The following is a 20,125-nucleotide window of genomic DNA, read 5'->3' on the forward strand; positions in this document are numbered from 1 at the left end:
TTTGAAACCAGCCTGGGCAACAAAGGGAGACCCAGTCTCTACAAAAAATAAAAAAATTAGCCAGGTGTGGTGGCATGTGCCTGTAGTCCCAGCTACACAGGAGGCTGAGGCAGGAGGATCACTTGAGCCCAGGAAGTTAAGGCTGTAGTGAGCCATGTTTGTGCCACTGCACTCCAGCCTGGGTGACAAAGCAAGACTGTCTCAAAAAAAAGGAAAGGAGATAGGAGAGGAGAAGAGAGAGGAGGAGAGGGGAGGGGAGGGGAGGGCACTGGAGAGGAGATGAGGAAAAAGAAAAGAAAAGAGAAAAGCAAAGCAAGGGGGTGAGATGGGTTTAGTCTGTAGATGTATGAGATACTTTATGGATAACCGTGTCTATTCATCCCACCTCTGCTTCCTGGATCTGCTGAATCATTCAGCTCATAATGGAGAGGAATTAGGGAGGGGTTACAGGGAGAGGTGCCGTAGTCCACACCTGCAGCAGCACATGGACGGTGCCATGGAAATGGTTCCAGCAGTGGTCTGGGCAAAGGTTTCACGCAGAAGAGATTTGACCTGAGTGTGAAGGGTGAGAAGGCAAAAGCATCTCGGGATGGAACAAATGAAGGAAGACAGGAAAATAAGCAGCCTGAGGGGGCGGTGGTGACTGCCTCTTTAGTGACAGACAGCGGGCAGTGGGCAACAAAGCTGGGCCAGACTTTGAGGTTGTACATAAATGGTTAAGGATTTTGGACCATCTTATACTGGCAGTGGGCCACCATAAGTTTTTCAAGTGTGGGAATAATTGATGCAAAACAGTATTTCAGGGGAAAAAAAACACAACAGCATTTCAGAAAAAAAAATGAAAACCATAATTTCCAGAAGATAAATTGGCAGTTCTGTATATAGTGAACTCAGTGAGAAGAGGTAAAAGTTGAAAGGACTAATAAAAATAAAGATCACCATTTATTGAGTGTGCTATTGACAGAAATATAATTTTTTTTTTTCTTGAGACAGAGTCTGGGTCCACCACCCAGGCTGGAGTGCAGTGGCGTGATCTCAGCTCACTGCAGCCTCCACCTCCTGGGCTCAAGTGAGCCTCAGCTTCTCCAGTCTCAGCCTCCCAAGTAGCTGGGGGTACAGGCATGTGCCACCACACCTGGCTAATTTATGTATTTTTAGTAGATATGGGGTTTCATCATGTTGGCCAGGCTGGTCTCAAACTCCTGGCCTCAAGTTGCCTGCCCTCCTTGGCCTCCCAAAGTGCTGGGAATACAGACATGTTGCCATGGGTCCTGGCCAAGAAACAGAAAATTAAAAGAAAGAGTTGTTTTGAGATAACAGTGCTAGAGATAATCAACTTAGATGATAAATTTGACAAAATAGAAGAAATAGCCATTAAGTGGGTAGAGATACAGAAATGATGCTGGGAAAAAAAAGGATAGAAAATCAGATTTAGGAATCATTTTCATAGAGGTGAACTTGAGTCGAGGGGTTCTAAAGTCATGAAAAAGGATGAGATTTAGCCTGGCATGGTGGTGCACACCTGCTGTTCCCAGCTACTGGGGTGGCTGAAGTGAGAAGATCATGTGAGCCCAGAAGTTTGAGGTTGTACTGCATAATGATCATGCTCATGAATAGTCACTGCACTCCAGTCCCAGCGACATAGCAAAACCCCACCTCTAAAACAAAAAAAGAACAAGCCAGGTGCAGTGGCTCATGCCTGTAATCCTTGCACTTTGGGAGGCTGAGGCAGGCAGATACCTGAGGTCAGGAGTTCAGAACCAGCCTGACTAATGTGGTGAAACCCCGTGTCTACTAAAAATTCAAAAATTAGCCTTGTGTGGTGGCATAAGCCTATAATCCCAGCTACTCAGGAGGCTGAGGCAGAAGAATTACTTGAACCTAGAAGGCAGAGGTTGCAGTGAGCCGAGATTTCTCCAGCCTGGGCCACAGAGCAAGACTCTTGTCGCAAAAAGAAAAAAAAAAAAGATGAGATTTAGCAAGAAGAAACTTTAGGACCTCACAATTTTTAAGTACAAAATATTTCACATACGCAGAATATACAGAGAACAATAATATGTAACACTCCATACCTACCATCCAGATATTCAAATGTCATTCTTTTGATATATTTGCTTCTGATTCTTTTTTACATTTTTTTTTCCTAAAGGAATAACAAACATTACAGATACAATTGAGGCTATCTCCATTCCCTTCTCTCCTTCACTACAGATATGTACTATCCTCCTATTGTTCTGTGACCCTTCTAATTAGTTTTGTACTCTTATGACATAGACAGAGCCAAAAATATTATGCTAGGTGTAAATTAGGTATGGGCTTGGTGCAGTGGCTCACACTTAGCACTTTGGGAGACCAAGGCAGGAAGACTGTTTGAGCCCAGGAGTTCGAGACAAGACTGGGCAACATGGAGAGACCCTGTCTCTATTAAAAATTTAAAAATTAGCCGGATGTGGTGGTATCCACCTGTGGTCCCAACTACTCTGGAGCCTGCGGTGGGAGGATGGCTTGAGCCCAGGAGGTCAAGGCTGCAGTGAGCTGTGTTCACACCACTACACTCCAGCCTGGGCAACAGAGTGAGACACTGTCTCAAAAAAAAAAAAAAAAAAAAGTATGTACATGATATACGTACATATTCTTTTAAAATTTGCTTTTCTTTTATTCAATATTCATATATTTTAGAAATCCACAATTATATATGTGTATATATACAAGAATATGTGAAGTACATTCATTTTAACTTCTATATCGTATGCCATTACATGAATATGTCATGAAATATTTCTCCATTTTTTTCTACTTTTAGCTTTTATAAACAATGTTGTAATGGATAGCCAAGTGTATATTCCAAGCATATGTGCACACTTGCCCAAGAGTTTCTGAGGGGTATAGAGTCCACATTTCTTCTCTTTTTTTTGAGCTGGGGTCTCACCCTGTCACCCAGGCTGGAGTGCAGTGGTGCCATCATGGCTCACTACAGCCTCAGCCCCCCAGCTCAAGCTCAAGCCTCAGACTCCCTAGCAACTGGGACTACAGGCATGTGCCACCGCATTTCGCCTTGTTGCCCAGGCTGGTCTCGAACTCCTGAGCTCAAGTGATCTGCCTGCCTTGGCCTCCCAAAGTGCTAGGATTACAGGTGTGAGCTATCCCACCTGGCCTGGATATATACATTTCTAACAGATAATACCAAATTGCTTTCTAAGTGCATGAATTCTACCCTACATCTCCACGAATACTTATCTTGCCAGATTTCTAATTTTTCCTTATCCAACAGGCATAAATTATTGTCTTGTCCTCTAATTTGCATTTATCTGATAACCACTGAGTTTGGACATTTTTATTGAGGTCCCTCCTTCTGGGAATGAAATTGCTTACTGTAATCTTTGTCCTTAGTTTCTATGAGGTTGAGGGTCTTTTTTGTTTTCTTTCTTTTTTTTTCTTTTACTGAGTTACGGGGATTCTTTATGTATTTTGGATAGGAATTCTTTGTCAGTTGCATGTATTCTAAACGTCTTTTCCCAGTCTATGCTTTGTCTTCTAACACTATTTACTGTGCCTTTAAGTTTTTTTTGTTTGTTTTTGCTTTTTTGATACAGTCTCGCTCTGTTGCCCAGGCTGGAGTGCAGTGGCACGATCTCAGCTCACTGCAGTGCCTCATGGGTTCAAGCGATTCTCCTGCCTCAGCCTCCTGAGTAGCTGGGACTACAGGCACCCGTCACCATGCCCAGCTAATTTTTGTATTTTTATTAGAGACGGTGTTTCACCCTGTTGGCCAGGCTGGTCTCGAACTCCTGACCTTGTGATCTGCCCGTCTTAGCCTCCCAAAGTGCTAGGATTACAGGCGTGAGCCACCATGCCGGGCCAAGTTTTTTTAATTATGAAAATGTTCAATTGCTCACAAAAGTTGAGAAAACAATATATTGAAACTACATTGTCTGTTACCCAGACCCAACAAGTAACAAGATTTTGCTATATTTGCCTTATCTCTCTCTTTTTTTTTCTTACATTTCTGCCAACATATTTTAAAGTAATCCCAGATTGCATGTCATTTCACTCCTACATACTTCATTAAGCATCTATACAACTAAGGACATTTTCTTATGTAGTCACCATGTGCCAATCATGATGATTTCTATCAAAATTAACAATTATTCTTTCATATCACCTAATAGATGGTGATTTGGGATACTTGGAAGTTTTTAATGAGGCTGCAATTTTTCTGCTGCAAAACACAGATATCGCATTGCCTGGCCTGGGATTACAATTGCTGTCCTTCCTATGTGATGATGACCCATGCGTGATTCCACTACTGACTGATCAGCAGGTCCTTCTTCAGGAAGCAGGAAGGCTTTTCCGCACCTGGGAGAGACAGGTGACGACTGCTTCAGTCTGTACCCGTGGCAGCTGCTTACAAAGCATATGACCACTTAAGTCATTATCTCTGACACCTCTGTTGGAAAATAGCCATCTACCTCAGAGGAGGTGGTCTGTCTGCTGCCGATAGATCCCAGCAACCACACCGATGCTTCCCTCTGAGGTCTGGAAATTCACACATAAAAGTCTTCATAACCTTTAGGGAAGAGGCAGCCAGAGAAACTCGATTCCAGTCAGGATGGTTTGGGGGATGGGCTAAGGTTAATCCCTCTACCGTGTTCTCAGAATGAAGAAAACAGACATTTACTGGGAAAAAGAACAGCTCTGAATACAAATACTAGAATAGGGCTTTTCAAATGTGTGCCTTCTGTGGCTTCCTTTATCCAGAGAAAAAGAGTCCATGGATTTCTCCCTATACTGCTTAACGTGGCAAAAGACCCCGAATTGCTGGAATTAATGGGAAGACTAGAGCAGCTCTGGATAAGACACCAGTGAGGTAATGTCTGGTTTTTGTTAAATATCCCAAATAGATTACTCACTCTTGCTAGATAAAAGGTAAAGACACTGTGGTGCTATTAACACAAATCCTGCTGCAAACAGGGCCCCCATGGGTCCCCGGACTGGGGAGCTGCCATGCTGTTCAGAAGACCAGTGGTGGGGGCAGGAGAGGGGGGCAGTCACGGTAGACATTGTCCAGAGAAGAAAACCAGTCAGCTCTGTGATCTTTGCAGACTCCTTTTTGTTAAGGAACCCAGAACACCAATGAGACCCTGGGAGGCTCGTATTAGACAGAGCCAGAAAGAAGGTCTGTGGGAAAGATCCCTTCTCTCTGTCTTCAGTAGAAGAGCTAGCTTGGCAGAACTGGATAGCCAGGCCCGAAGGCTCCACTGGCTCCTCTTACCCTCGGGGCTTTTGATTCTATACCTGGAGCAATTCCTTCCATTTAAAGCACTTTTTTTTTTCTTTTTTTTTAGAGACAAAGTCTCACAAAGCCCAGGCTGGAGTGCACTGGCGTAATCTCAGCTCACTGCAATCTTCGACTACCAAGTTCAAGTGATTCCCCTGCCTCAGCCTCCTGAGTAGCTGGGATTACAGGCCTGCCCCACTACGCCCCGCTAATTTTTATATTTTTAGTAGAGATGGGGTTTCACCATGTTGCCCAGGCTGGTCTCGAACTCTTGACCTCAGGTGATCCGCCCACCTCGGCCTCCCAAAGTGCTGGGATTACAGGCATGAGGCCACCATGCCTGGCTTTTTTTTTTTTTTTTTTTTTTTTTAATTATTTTTTGAGACATGGTCTCCCTCTGTGGCCCAGGCTGGAGTGCGGTGGCACAATCTTGGCTCACTGCAATCTCCACCTCCCAGGTTCAAGCGATTCTCCCGCCTCAGCCCCCTGAGTAGCTGGGATTACAGGCATGTGCCACCACAGGCCAGCTAATTTTTGTAATTTTAGTAGAGATGGGGTTTCACCATGTTGGCCAGGCTGGTTTCAAACTGCTGACCTCAGGTGATCTGCCTGCCTTGGCCTCCCAAAGTGCTGGGATTACAGGCGTGAACCACCACCCCCGGCCCCATTTAAATCACTTTACAGTTTACAAAGAATTTCCACATGCATTGTTTCAACTGCTCCTCATAAGAGCCTTGTAAGATGAGCTGAGAATATTGAGGCTCAGATTGGTTAAGTCATCAGGCAGAGTCATAGCTGTTTTCCTCCATTTATTGAGAGAGTTGGATAAAAGTCTCCGAGGTAGTTCCCTTCTCGACCTTAGAGTCTAGGGTTGTCAGAGGCCTGGGAGAGGCTGAGAAGAGAGCCAGGGAATTGGCAGAGCTTCTGTCCTGCAAAGAGGCAAATGGAACACCAGGAAACTGGACCTTTTTCCCCAAGGATTCTTGCTTTCAGTCAAGTCATCCCACACACTCTCTGACTCTGTAGTAGGGTCCTTGAAATTTCATTTCACAATTTCCTGGCAGATATCAGGGCAGCGGATGGTAATCCCGTTAGTGTTGGCCAGTCTCCCAAACAGGCCCAAATGCTGCCTGCTCGCCCTGTTGCAAACTTCCTCCTCCCCTCTACTGTTGCCTGGCCAGCCGGCCCTTAATCTTAGTGGTGAGCTCTGCAACCTTGCCAAGAAGTCTCCCAAACAAGTGTAAACTCCTTGTGATTGTGAGCAAACAGCAAGGCTGGCATTCCCCATCGCACCTGCCATCCCCTCACTCACTTCCATTTATAAGCTTACACTATATGCAGGACCTGCCTTACAGAAGCCCTGACACACAGTCAGGCTCACAGGAGCTGGGAACTCAGCTCCTTCAGACCTGGAAGGACCTGAGTCTGCGCTGGGAAATGTTTGTGCTCATCATGTCGAATGCATCATCCATGAACTTTTCCTCTGAAAAGCTTAGCACATCTCACTGTGATTCTTGCTGCTCCCAGTTCCTCTTTCTAAAGGAAATCACCAGCCTCCTCTGGGGCCTCAAAGCTTTAGTAATCAGGAACTAAATAACATGGAAAACATGGAGAATTGCATGGAGGCAAAACAGTACCACAGCTGTACCTACTATTTATAATGAAAGTCAGCCCAGAGTGCCTGCCTTTTTCATCATCTCTCAGTTATCCACATGCTCGACCTGGGGGACAGGAGAGAGCAGGGAGAAAATCATGATTATCTTGTGGTTCACCTTACAGTTTACAATGCATTTTGAAAATTTACATACACTTGGCCAGGCACAGTGGCTCACGCCTGTAATCCCAACATTTTGGGAGGCGGGCGGATCACTAGGTCAGGAGATAGAGACCATCCTGGCTAACATGGTGAAACCCCATCTCTGCTAAAAATACAAAGAAATTAGCTGGGCGTGGTGGTGGGTACCTGTAGTCCCAGCTACTCGGAAGGCTGAAGCAGGAGAATGGCATGAACCCAGGAGGTAGAGCTCGCAGTGAGCCAAGATCACGCCACTGCACTCCAGCCTGGGCAACAGAACGAGACTCCATCTCAAAAAAAAAAAAAAAATTACATACACTTAAAATATGTTATTTCTCTCAATTCTCAGAATAAAGCCATATAGTACATAATAGATACAAATTTTGGTTTCTCTTCTTTTTTCCCAATGAGGTTGGAAAGGAAGATACTACTCTTTCTACCTTACTAAGAAGCAAATCAAGGTTGTAATTATTCAAAATCAAATAAATATATTGTAGTGGACTCTAAACTCAAATTCAGCTTTCCTGGCAATAAATGCCAGAATCCCAGATTCCTGGGTTTTCTATATGACCCCTTCCTCTTAAGTCCTTTGCTCCCTGTGGAGCTGTAGCTTTGTTTTGTTTTATTTTATTTTATTTTAGAGACAGAGTCTCACTCTGTGAGACCAGTGCACAGCACGATCCTGGCTCACTGCAGCCTCTACCTGCCAGGCTCAAGTAATTCTCCCACCTCAGCCTCCTGAACAGCTGAGACTACAGGTGTGTGCCACCATGTCTGGCTAATTGTTTTATTTTATTTTATTTTTATTTTTATTTTTGAGATGAAGTCTCGCTCTGTTGCCCAGGCTGGAGTGCAGTGGCATGATCTCGGCTCACTGCAAGCTCCACCTCCCGGGTTCACGCCATTCTCCCGTCTCAGCTTCCCTAGTAGCTGGGACTACAGATGCCCGCCACCACGCCCAGCTAATTTTTTGTATTTTTAGTAGAGATGGGGTTTCACCATGTTAGCCAGGATGGTCTTGATTTCCTGACCTCGTGATCCGCCCACCTCGGCCTCCCTAAATGCTGGGATTACAGGCGTGAGCCACCGTGCCTGGCCTATTATTTTATTTTTTGTAGAGACAGGGTCTCATTATGTTACCCAGGCTGGTCTCGAACTCCTGGGCTCAAGCAATCCTCCACCATTAGCCTCTCAAAGTGTTAAGATTACAGGTGTGATCCACCACGCCAGGGCAATTTTACTTTATTGAGACAGTTCTCGCTATTGACCATGCTGGAGTCCAGTGGCACAATCACAAGTCATTGCAGCCTCTATCTCCTGGGCTCAAATGATCCTCCCACCTCGACCTCCCAAATAGGTAGGACTACAGGCAAATGCCACCATGTCTGGTTAATTTTTATTTTTTGTAAAGATGAGGTCTTGCTATGTTGCCCAGGCTGGTCTCAAACTCCTGGGCTCAAGCAATCCTCCTGCTTCAGCCTCCTAAAGTGCTGGGATTACAGACACGAGCCACTGTGCCTGGCCTATAGCTTTAAAAATTTCCCTAATGTATACCATCCTCACTATTCCCAGGAACAGTTCTAAGTAATTGAAGTCTATGAACTAGTTTAATCCTCATAAAACACTGAGGTAGGTATCAATATTATTCCCATTCTATAGACGAGGAAACTGATGCATGTAGTGGTTAGCAAATATGCCCAAAGGTACACCACTCATAAGTGGCAGAGCAGGAATACGAATCCAGCCAGTCTGGTTCCGGGTCTGGATTCTTGATCGCTGTACTATACTGACTTTCACTTTGTTGTGAGCACCTGCCTATCTCAGAGATCAGTCAGTAAGTCCTTTGAAGACAAAAACTGTCCTTTGATCCTTATTCCTGAGCCGTAGGCATTACATTTGGCACAGAGTATATGCTCAATAACCATCTATTCATGCATCTGAACAAATGCATGAATAACTGGTCAGGAGGGACGCCAGCAGAAAGGCCACCCTGTTTAAACCTAAAATCGCAGAACTCAAACTGTTCCTCCATTCTTTCTTCTGCTTTTCTCCAAGATATTACATAGCCACAAAAGCAGATTCTTGATTCCAATCTAGTCCATCCTTTGATAGACTTTGAGTGATCAGCTCTCCCAAAGGCAGTGCCAGCTCTCAAGTACCCAATGCAGAGCTGCTGGGGACCCCGCCTGAGGTCCATCTTTAGGCTCCCAGGGCTACACTTTCATGTCGGGGTTTAGGTCAACAGGATTCCCACAGAAACTGGAAATCAGACCCACGGACAGCATCTATGGTGAGGTGGAATCAAACAGTAAGGGCTTCCCAGAACGTCCGAGTGAATCAGCTGCTCAGGCTGGGACAAATCCAGAACACATACCCACAAGGGGTGGCAAGTTGTAAATTGAGATCTAATATGAGCCATCTGGTCTGGCAAAATGGCCAACTGGAGGGATGGGAGCCTGGAAACTGCCCAGAAGCAAACTTATCTTGGGGAAATGATGAGTCAGCTCTGTCCAAAAACAAAAAGCCTTTAATGAAGTCCTTCGCAGTAAGCCCCATAGTATCTTTCTGGAGCAGCCAGAGTTGAGTAACTCCATCTAAAGGTTACCTCTGGATTCAAAGTTTTTAGATGCCTGGTCCCAGGCTTGGGTATAACAGAGCATGAACACAGGCGAGGTAAACCTGCATTGCTTTGTGCGGGTGGGATGGGATTCAAGAATCATTTCACAGCCAGATAGATGTGTCAGGTAAGATGTGATGGGACATGCAGGACTAGCTGGGGTCCAGCATTTCCCCCTAGCATGGGGACAGTTTAGCCTTGGTCCTGGAGGACAGCTTTCCAGTGTCTTCTCCCAGCCACAGTCGCTAAAAAGCAACCAATTACCAGGTCTAATTATCTTCCCTCAGCCTCTTTTCTGGCAGCAGCTGCCAAGGCTCTTGCCAAAACTCTGCTTCACCAACACCCTGATCCAAAAAGCCCCAAGTCAACGAGGAGAAGGCTCTGTGGGCCCAGAACAGCTGTGAGGCTTCCCAACACAAAGACGGGGCACAAGAGGTCAGCGCCGGGAGCTTCAAAGCAACTCGCCCCCTTGGCCTCAGCATCTGGATGGAGGAGAAGTGGTGGCGCCAGCCACCTGGAACCACACCAGAAAATGACACAACGGCAATCAACACACTGGCCCCAACCACCCCCACCCCAGGAAGTTAGGAAGCTTTTTAAAGGCCTGTTTGTGCTTGTGGTGGAAGCTCCAAGGTCAGGGCTGGCCTACAGCTCAGCGTGTGCTTCACAGCTGAGTGTAGCTGGGAGGTAGGTCAGGGATACTCTAGGTCGGGGCTGGGGGCTCTCAGGGCACCACGCTGCTGCTGATCCCTACTTCCTTGCACTCCAAAGTAGCTTTCCTACTTCTGCCCACAGGTGAGCCTGAGACCTGATTCACCTCTTCCTGCATGGAGCAAGAGGTAGCCTCCTCCTGAAAGATGTCCTGAGCCACAGAGGCTCTCTCTGACTTGCACAAGAATGAGTCTTCAAAACCCCAGTCACCTAGGGGGCCTGGACTTTTGTGAGCAGAAGTGGGGAAAACCAGGTGGCCATCCACTCGGCCTCCAACCTTGCAGCCCCAGGGGAAGAAGGACCAGGTGCAGTTTGCTGGGCAGTTATGAAACTTGAGAAGCTGGAGTGACTTTGGGCTGGTGCTTTGAGAACAGGGAGGTATTGTGTGATGAGGCGCAGAGGGGGTATAGGATACCCAACAGTTCATGCACAAACATGATCCCAGCCTTGTGCGGAGAAAGGGGCTTCCAGGGGCCTGAGTGGTTTCAAACTGGAATGTGAGGAGAAAGGTAGTGCCTATGAGGCTGTTGTTGACCCATACCCAGAAGAAGGCGCAGAAGCCAAGCCAGCCCTCACCCCTACGCACAGACAGTTCCACAGATCTCAACACATATGCCCTGAGACAACATCTCTGGGGATACAGAAATTCTATCCGTCAGCAATTAAAGAATATTTTCTTAAATCTTTGGAGGGCATCTTCTCCATCTGTTGTCATCTTGGTCATCAGCAAATATCCACTGAGCAGGACCATCTGCATGGTCCTGTCAGAGGTATTAGGTCACAAAGGCCAGTGCCTGCCCTCCCCGGCCCTGCACCCTGATGACAGGCACCAACCATAAGGGGCAGCAAAATAGCTGGAGATTGAGCAAGCAGACACACCAGGCTTGCAACTGGTCAAACAAGAAACGCAGTGCACCTCATCTGTGCACTAAAAACAAAACCTTTACAAGTTTTACAATTTTTCTCTCTCACAGTGACTGGAAAGCTGGATAAGGTGAGAAGAGAATAAGAGCAAAGCAGAGAAATTGGGTAGAGAAAGTGATAATGGAGTGATAAGCCAGGGGAGCTGGGAACAATGGCTCTCAGGTCTGAGTCGGAAAGGATCCAGGACAGGCACCTAATTGGTTATGGTTTCACTCTCCTCTCTGGGCTTATATTCTCCATCTGTCCTCCCACAGTTTCCAGCTGAGGGCGCTGAGATCTGGTAGGTCTCAAACCCTTTCTCCCTTTACTTACTGCAAGAAAGCTGTAGTTATCAGCATGCTGGCTCTTGCAGCCCCAGGTGCCACACTAAGCTCCCAGGCCAGTCCCTAACCCTGTGGCCTCTAAACAAAAAAATTAAGTCGAGACAGGGAGGTGGGAGGACCTTCCACACCATGTTCCAGTCCTCACTGCCGACTCCAGTGCCTTCTTTCTCAAACAGTCATCTTAGACATCTCTGCCATAATCCCACCCCCAACTTCCCCCTGGAGAAGGGCTGCATCTGCTTCCTAAAAGCTTGTCTTCTTGGCCTTTTCTCATGCCCACATTGTATCTGAAAGCCTGACCATTCCATTAGTCATCATCTGACCTTTGTTTCCCAAATCCAGCTCCTCTCTGCAGCTTTCCCTAATTGCCACCCCCCAATTAACCAGTCCCAATGAATCTGAGCAGAGGCTCAGCAGAATTTTGGGACTTGATCATAAACACCACTTATTATAGTGAGTGGTATATGCAGACATTACCTTATTCATGCTGTGTCCTCCCCACAACCTCTACAAAACCTAAGTTAGTCCTTGCGCCATGCTGGACTGCAAGACTGATGACGTGACAGCTGTGATCAATCAAGATTCCACAATCACCATTCTGCAGGCCACCAGGAGCTTTTCTACACCAAAGCCCTCTGCTGAGTGGAGATGTCATCTGATTTATTAATTAATGCAAACACTGTTCATCCAAATGCTCCAGGGCATGGTTTAAAAAAAAAAAACAGAACATTTAAAAAATGATAAAAATAACCTTTGCCAACATAGAAATAGCTGAAGCTTTTTGTTTGTTTTTGTGTTTTTTTGTTTTGAGACAGAGTTTTGCTCTTGTTGCCCAGGTTGGAGTGCAATGGCACAATCTCGGCTCACTGCAACCTCCGCCTCCCAGGTTCAAGCAATTCTCCTGCCTCAGCCTCTCGAGTAGCTGGGATTACAGGCATGTGCCACCACGCCCGGCTAATTTTTTGTATTTTTAGTAGAGATGGGGTTGCTTCATGTTGGTCAGGCCGGTCTCAAACCCCTGACCTCAGGGGATCCACCTGCTTCGGCCTCCCAAAGTGCTGGGATTACAGGCGTGAGCCACCACGCCAGCCTAGCTGAAGTTTTATTCCTGGCCCTTTCATCCTAGCAGCAATTCTTCCTCCCCAGCCCCATTGCACCCCTCTTCCCCCTGCAGCACCCCCACCCAGGTCGCTGTCCCCGTTTCTCACCTTCCCTACCGTGCTTCTTTGTCAATTAACAGAATTCCTGCCAGTATTTGCTAATTGGGTTAATGGAGTGACTGCATAATTGTTCTCTCTCTCTTCACAGCCCAACTCCCCATACTGGCTGCTTTCTGACTACCTGCCTCTCAGCTGTTCCAGGATCACTAATTTGCAACAACAGCTTCCATTGTCATCCACATCTGGGACTTTGGGATTTTAAGTGAATCTCCCTAAGGCGGAGAACAGAAGATGCTGCTATTTTGGCTTGTCTGGTCTACAATGGGGCCATTCTGCGGAGTTTCTGTTCAGTGCAGGGCTGTCCGGGTGAAGGGGAAATCGGAGCTGTGATGGGATTCAGCCAGAGAGCTGCATGCTGAGGACTAGGGAGGGAGGGGAGGAGGGGGAGGGCAAAGAAGGAGGTGGGGGGTGGAAGCAAAATCTTGACCTTTTCTTCCCAGCCATATGGGTTTGCATTTCGTTTTAATCAGTTTCAGATGAAACTGACAAGCCAGGAACCTCAGGAATCTCAGTGCCCCCACCTTTGGCCTCTGGTCTCTAGAACAGCCAGCCGCTGAGGTTGGACAGTGTGTGACCTGGCCTGACCCAGCTTCCCCCAGAGGAGGCAGCATTGAGGGTGGCCTTTGCGATACCCAAGGTTCAATCTGGGCCTGTTCTCTCTCAACATCCTTGGGAAAAAAAACAAGATTTTTTCCCTCTGTTGTTTTTTTGAAGTGTTTTTTCTGCTTGAAATCTGTTTCACCTAAAAGGGATCATTACCTACCCAAAGTATAGAAATGTTCGCATTCTTGGAGTGGGTTGCAACCGGGGCAGTGACAGAAGCCTCCAGGAACTCTGAGATGTCCCTGGGGGATGCCTTAGTAGGTAGGGGTGGCATGAGGGTGCTAGTACAGTCTTTGGTCTAGAGGTCTCTTGAGCCTCTAGTAGAAATACAGGGACTATATTTCTTAGGTTGACTTTTTTTTTTTTTTTTTGAGATGGAGTCTTGCTGTATCACCCAGGCTGGAATACAGTGGTATGATCTCAGCTCACTGCAACCTCTGCCCCCCAGGTTCAAGCGATTGTCATGCCTGAGCCTCCCAAGAGTAGCTGGGATTACAGGTGCACACCACAACACCTGGCTAAGTTTTGTATTTTTGGTAGAGACAGGGTTTCACCATGTTTGTCAGGCTGGTCTTGAACTCCTGGCCTCAAGTGATCCACCCACCTAGGCCTCCCAAAGTGCTGGGATTATAGGCGTAAGCCACAATGCCCAACCTTCTTAGGTAGACTTCTATCTCTGCCCTCTTTGCCCTTCCCTCCCCACCTTTCTCAGCCCCAGCCACCACCCCAGCTGCAATCCTTGCTCCAGGGCTTCTGATCAGAATCCCCTAGGGAGTGCTGAATGTGGATCCCTAGGGGTCAGCTCTGGGCTGCTCCCACAGATACACAAGGAAGAACATTTTTCGGCATTTCATACAGTGACATTTTATATTGTTCTATCTTGTAATTGGTTTACTTCCTGATTTCCCCAAACAGCTATGAGGGTAGGAAATGGTTAGGCCTCTCTGAAACCCAAGTGTACTGTGCCCTGTTATGGTACGTGCTTCATCTGTGCTTATTTCTGCCTTCAGTTTTGATTATTTGTAAACTTGCCTAATCCCTGCACCCTCCTCTGCTTACTTGTAAGCTTCTTGTGTACATCTTTGTAGTCACTGTAGCAACCCTGGTAGGGTGACAGGCCCGGATTAGGTGCTCAATAAGGAATTAATAAATTAAACTGGATTGGAGATTCCTGGCAATCAAATGAGAGCCCTTGTGAAAGGAAGTGTTGAGATTTAGCAAAAAGTAAACAAATCCACCAACATGTTTTCAGCTAAGCTGGGTGTATGTACTGATGTACTGAATGGGGGACCATTTCCTTCCGAAAGGCTGGAGTCGGCCCTCCAGGTTGGCTGTCTCTGTGTGACTGTCTGCACACCACTGCCCTCCACTGGACACTGAGTCAAAGCTGCCCCAGACCCACGTTGGTGTCAGGACTCCCTCAGGTTTTCTTCTCTCCCTATCTGGGACACAACCTCCTGGGCAAACCGGTTTCTTGGTTGGCTTCTCTTACCAGGTTCGTTTTACCCTGACTGCCTTGCATTGAATCCATGAAACCTGGGAAGTACAAGAGGAACAATGTCTTCTTTTACTCTTGGCATATAGTGGGGTCAATACATATTTAATAAGTGAAAATAAACATGACACACTTTCCTGGCAAGCCAGCAGCACTTTGGACTAGTATTATGATTATTAATATAAGAATCCATTTAAGAACCTATATTTGTTCTTAGTCTAAAGCAGCTACAGTGTTAATTGTTTTTAGAAGACAACTGAGGAAAACAAAGAGGCACCAAAACTTAAGCAAAAGAAAGAGTTCAAAAACAGTCATTCCTCTTTAACAACCACCAAACCTTCCTCCTCTTGCATGCCTCCGTAGACCTTTGGGAAGATACAGAACAGGATGTAAAGGGAGGGGAAGTGAACACAGGGATTAGACTGCTCCCTCCCTGGCTGTGACACGCTCTCCAGCTTCAGCTATTGGTATTTGTGAACTTGCCTTATTATCTCTGCCCCGACCTCACTAGCTTATAAATTGCGTTGCCTAGCACAATGACTGGCCTATAAAACGTCTGCCATACACAGTTAACTGAATTCTGGTAGTCGAATATGCATGAGTTACTAATAATTTGCCAACGGTAATAATAAAATAAGTTTTTTGTTTGTTTTTGTTTTGTTTTTTTAAGAGACATCGCACTTACAGCTTAGAAATTTTGATTTGGTGAGAAATTGTTTTCACCTTCCACAATTCAACTGTGGGGTTAGCTCTGGACCAGGCAGGCAGTGGGATATATGAATCTGAAGCTCAGGGAGGAAGCCTGGACGAAGAGGAATCCAGGAGCCTCACAGCATGCAGGTTGGGGTTAAAACTCAAAGGGTATTTATTGTCCAGGAAGAACTAGAGAGGGTGAAAACCAGAGGCTGGTGTCTTGGGATCCCAATCCTGAAGAACCAGGGATTGGGCTGAGGCGGCAGAGGAGGCCAGGACAGAGCCAAAGCAGAAGTCAGAGAGGAGCAAGAAAGAATGGGGCCCAAAAAGTCACGGGTCTGGGAAGTTTTCGGGATTAGAGTGTGGCCAGTGGCCTCAAATACAGCTGAATAATCTAGTCACAAAGGATTGAGAGATGTCTGCTGGAGTGGGTAATATAATAGTCAGTTGGTGAACTCATGAAAGCAACTTTGGGGTGAAAGGGTAGATACAGTGGAAATGGGATCAGGAATGGGAGGCAAAGACATGAACACAATCGTGGGAGGCAGTGAACATAAGGAAAAGTGCAAGGGTTTTGGTTTTGACCCTGAACCCAGGCTCTGCTCTACCCATCTAGCTTCTGCATTGCTACTAGTTACATTTTCTTTTTTTTTCTTTTTTTTTTTTTTTTTTTTGTTTGAGACGGAGTCTCGCTTTGTCACCCAGGCTGGAGTGCAGTGGCACGATCTCGGCTCACTGCAAGCTCTGCCTCCCGGGTTCACGCCATTCTCCTGCCTCAGCCTCCTGAGTAGCTGGGACCACAGGCGCCTGCCAACACGCCCGGCCAATTTTTTTTGTATTTTTAGTAGAGACGGGGTTTCACCATGTTAGCCAGGATGGTCTCGATCTCCTGACCTCATGATCCGCCCACCTCGGCCTCCCAAAGTGCTGGGATTACAGGCGTGAGCCACTGTGCCCGGCCTACTAGTTACATTTTCTAAAAATCAAAATTAATCCTGTCACTTCCGGTTATGATTAACATCCACTGGCTTCTGCCATTTGCTGGATAATCCGGAGCAAAGTCTGGGGCCAATTTGTTTAGTGTCACTTATTTTTCAGGTTTGGTTTCTTCATCACCTGTAAAGGAGAGTGGTACAGGACTATAATCCCTTGTCCGAAATCCTTGAGGCCACCCGTATTTCAGAATTCGCAGCCTTTTGGGTTCTAGAAAGGTGAAACAGTGCACATAAGGTATATTACATAATACCACCAGCAGAGTCTGGGCCCCACCCTGGAACCAAACACACTAAGTGAAACAAATAAAGACTAAGCAACCTTACTTGAGGTCAGGTCGTTTTCTACTAATGGAGTTACCATGATACTTTTGTTTTCCAGAGCTTTTCAGATTTTTGCAATTGTAATGAGGCTCACGGACCACCCTGGCAGAGTTGTTTGAAAGCTCAAAGAAGATATGTGTGTGAAAATGAAGCAGAAAGAATAACCACAAAGGGTACAGAGGCCCTGATCTCCTTGACTGGGAATGAAAGAAATTTTTTCTTTTCTGACATTGTGCATGTGTGAGCAATTTATAAAGGACACTCTCTGATAGCCTTTCAGAAGCCACAGCAGGAAAGGAATAACCTAGTTTAAAGGATGCATCCGGCAGCCATTAAAAAAAAAAAAAGAATGAAATCATGTCCTTTGTAGCAACATAGATAGAGCTGGAGGCCATTATCCTAAGTGAACTACTGTAGAAACAGAAAACCAGATACAGCATGTTCTCACTGATAAGTGGGAGCTAAACAATGGGCACTCATATGGTTTGGCTCTGTGTCCTCACCCAAATCTCATGTTGAACTCTAATTCCCAGTGTTGGGGGAGGGACCTGGTGGGAGGTGATTGGATCATGGGGGTGGATTTCCCCCTTGCTGTTCTTGTGATAGTGAGTTCTCACAAGATCTAGTTGTTTAAAATTGTGTAGCACTTCCCCCTTCTCTCTCTCTCTCTCTCTCTCCCCTGCTGCCATGTGAAGAAGTGCTTGCTTCTAAGCCCTTGATTTGGCCTTTCTGCCATGATTGTTAAGTTTCCTGAGGCCTCTGCAGTCATGCCTTCTGTACAGCCTGCAGAACTGTGAGTTCAGTTAAACCTCTTTTCTTCATAAATTACCCAGTCTCAGGTAGTTCTTTATAACAGTATGAGAATGGATGAATACGGATACACATCAACATAAAGAGAGAAATAATGGACACCGGGGACTCCAAAAGGGGAGGGTGGGAAGATGGAAAGGGTTAAAAAAGTACTGATTGGGTACAATGTTTACTATTTGGGTGATGGGTACACTAGAAGCCTAATCCCCACCAGTATGCAATATACCCATGTAACAAACATGTACATGTACCCCCTGAACCTAAAATTAAATTTTTCAAAAAAGAATGCATTGTAGTGTGACTGGGGACATTCACATAATCAAGGGCAATTCCCATAACTTCTTCCTCATCTTGATTTCTCTGCCTCTGTAGGGGCTAAGGCTGGGCTACGCTTGGAGATGCTGGAACTCACAGTGATGGGGACCCTCACAATGGAAATCTGTTCTTTACTGTCATTCTCTCCATACTATGAGGCAGGGACTGGGCCTGTCTTGTTCACTGCTGGGTCTCTAATGCCTAGCCCAGCTCCTGGTGTTTGTCCAGGGTGGACATTTGTTTTATTTTTTGCTGAATTGAATTGAAACTGATCTCTTATGTTCCTTGTGACAATTGAATTGAAACTGATCTCTTATGTTCCTTGTGACAGAAGGCAAAGTTGGCATTGTCTTAACTTCCATTGTTTTCATCTTTAGGGAAAAACCCCTACACCTGGGGTCATTCTGCCCAACTCTGCTCTCTCTGCCTCTGCTCATTGCTCTTTATAGCTTCCCTCAAAACACACGCACACACACTTCTCATTAACTGAGGATTTGGGTCCCTGGCTCATAGCCTTCTCCTTCATCTTATTCCCTTTCTTACTCATACAAGACTTTAATTTTGTGTGGACAACCCAGCCTCACCAGTGACTATTGCTACTGTAAAATGTTAAACCCCAATATCCAATCTGACTAAAATTTCTTATTTCCTGTTATATTGAATTCAGATTTCCTTTAATTCTGGTTTCTTAGTTTCTCTCTTTTGACCCAATTAATTACCATCTATCTAGCATGGATCCCATAATTTATCAGTTCAGTCACTCTCTTACCAATACCTTTAACATTCTTAGTCCTTTGTTCTTCTTCCTCATGTACCCTATAAATCCCTAATATCCGTCTTTTCCAGTCCAAAACCCAAGCTTCTGGGTGTTGCTGGAGACAGACCCCAGTTGGGGCTATTCCCAGATATGATCTCCAGTTTCAGCTTTCTACTCTACTTCACATACTGCTTTTGAGTTTCTTTCTTTCTTTTTTTTTTAGATGGAGTCTCGCTCTGTTGCCCAGGCTGGAGTGCAGTGGCCCAATCTCGGCTCACTGCAAGCTCCGCCTCCCGGGTTCACCCCATTCTCCTTCCTCAGCCTCCTGAGTAGCTGGGACCACAGGCGCCCGCCACCACGCCCGGCTAATTTTTTGCATTTTTAGTAGAGACGGGGTTTCACCGTGTTAGCCAGGATGGTCTCGATATCCTGACCTTGTGATCCACCCGCCTCGGTCTCCCAAAGTGCTGGGATTACAGGCGTGAGCAACCGCGCCCAGCCTAATTTTTCTATCTGTGTCCTTCTCTAAAAGTTATAAACATGCACAAAATCTTTCCATCTCAAAATATAATACTCTTTACCTGGTGTCCCCTTCAGGCCATCTTCTTTATTTTTTCTTCACTTTTGCGACAGTGTCTTGCTCTGATGCCCAAGCTGGGTGCGTAGCGCGATCATGGCTCACTGCAGCCTCGAACTCCTGGGCTCAAGCGATCCTCCTGCTTGGAGGATCAGATTTCTTATCCTTGCATAAGTGATTATATGGCTTCTTCCTCATCTCCTAAACACCAGTCATCTGACATACACTGCAGATCTAAAATGGGTCTACGCGTTCTGCTCTTCCTTGCCCACCTGTTGAGCTTGCGCCGCTTCTGTGAGCCTCCGCCCACCCACAAGTGATCGTTCTTCCTTTGCGCTTCACTAACCCGACATAAATGTTTATCATATAAAGTTTTCCGTTGCACTCTTGTGTTTATGTCTCCTGGCTTCTTCACCAAGCTGTGTGACAGCTAGGCCCTGTCGCCTCCTTCCTCGTATCTGCAGCGCCTATCGCAGAGTCGCTTAATCTTTGTTGAAGGAAGCTGCGGTTCACCCGAGTGCCGCGGGACGGACGCCGCTCATTCGGCCCTACAGGGGGTGCTGTGGCAGCCGGCATTGGTTGCCCTGCCCTCCACTTCTCTCGCTCAGCTCCCGAGCCACACGCCCTGGGCTCCGCCCACTCCCTGACAACATCCCTCCTGCCCATTGGGCGAGCGTGGACAGGGCTGTCC

At 46.3% G+C, this 20,125-nt stretch overlaps 1 long non-coding RNA gene across 9 annotated transcripts in view; it reads right to left on the bottom strand.

Annotated features, from left to right (window-relative positions):
- Positions 1–20,052, bottom strand: part of LOC101866396 (uncharacterized) — a 54,764-nt gene extending 34,712 nt beyond the window's left edge. For 8 of the 9 annotated variants that reach the window (XR_012433642.1, XR_012433638.1, XR_012433637.1 and 5 more), the window contains exon 1: positions 19,439–20,052. This is a non-coding gene — a long non-coding RNA (uncharacterized lncRNA). Of the gene's footprint in view, positions 1–6,072; positions 6,208–6,930; positions 7,000–19,438 lie in introns of those variants that run through there. The other variant, XR_012433641.1, reaches the window with a different exon arrangement.
- Between the last annotated feature and the right edge of the window lie 73 nt (positions 20,053–20,125).

This window comes from Macaca fascicularis, chromosome 1 (assembly GCF_037993035.2).
Source record: "Macaca fascicularis isolate 582-1 chromosome 1, T2T-MFA8v1.1".
Classification (NCBI taxonomy): Eukaryota; Metazoa; Chordata; class Mammalia; order Primates; family Cercopithecidae; genus Macaca; species Macaca fascicularis.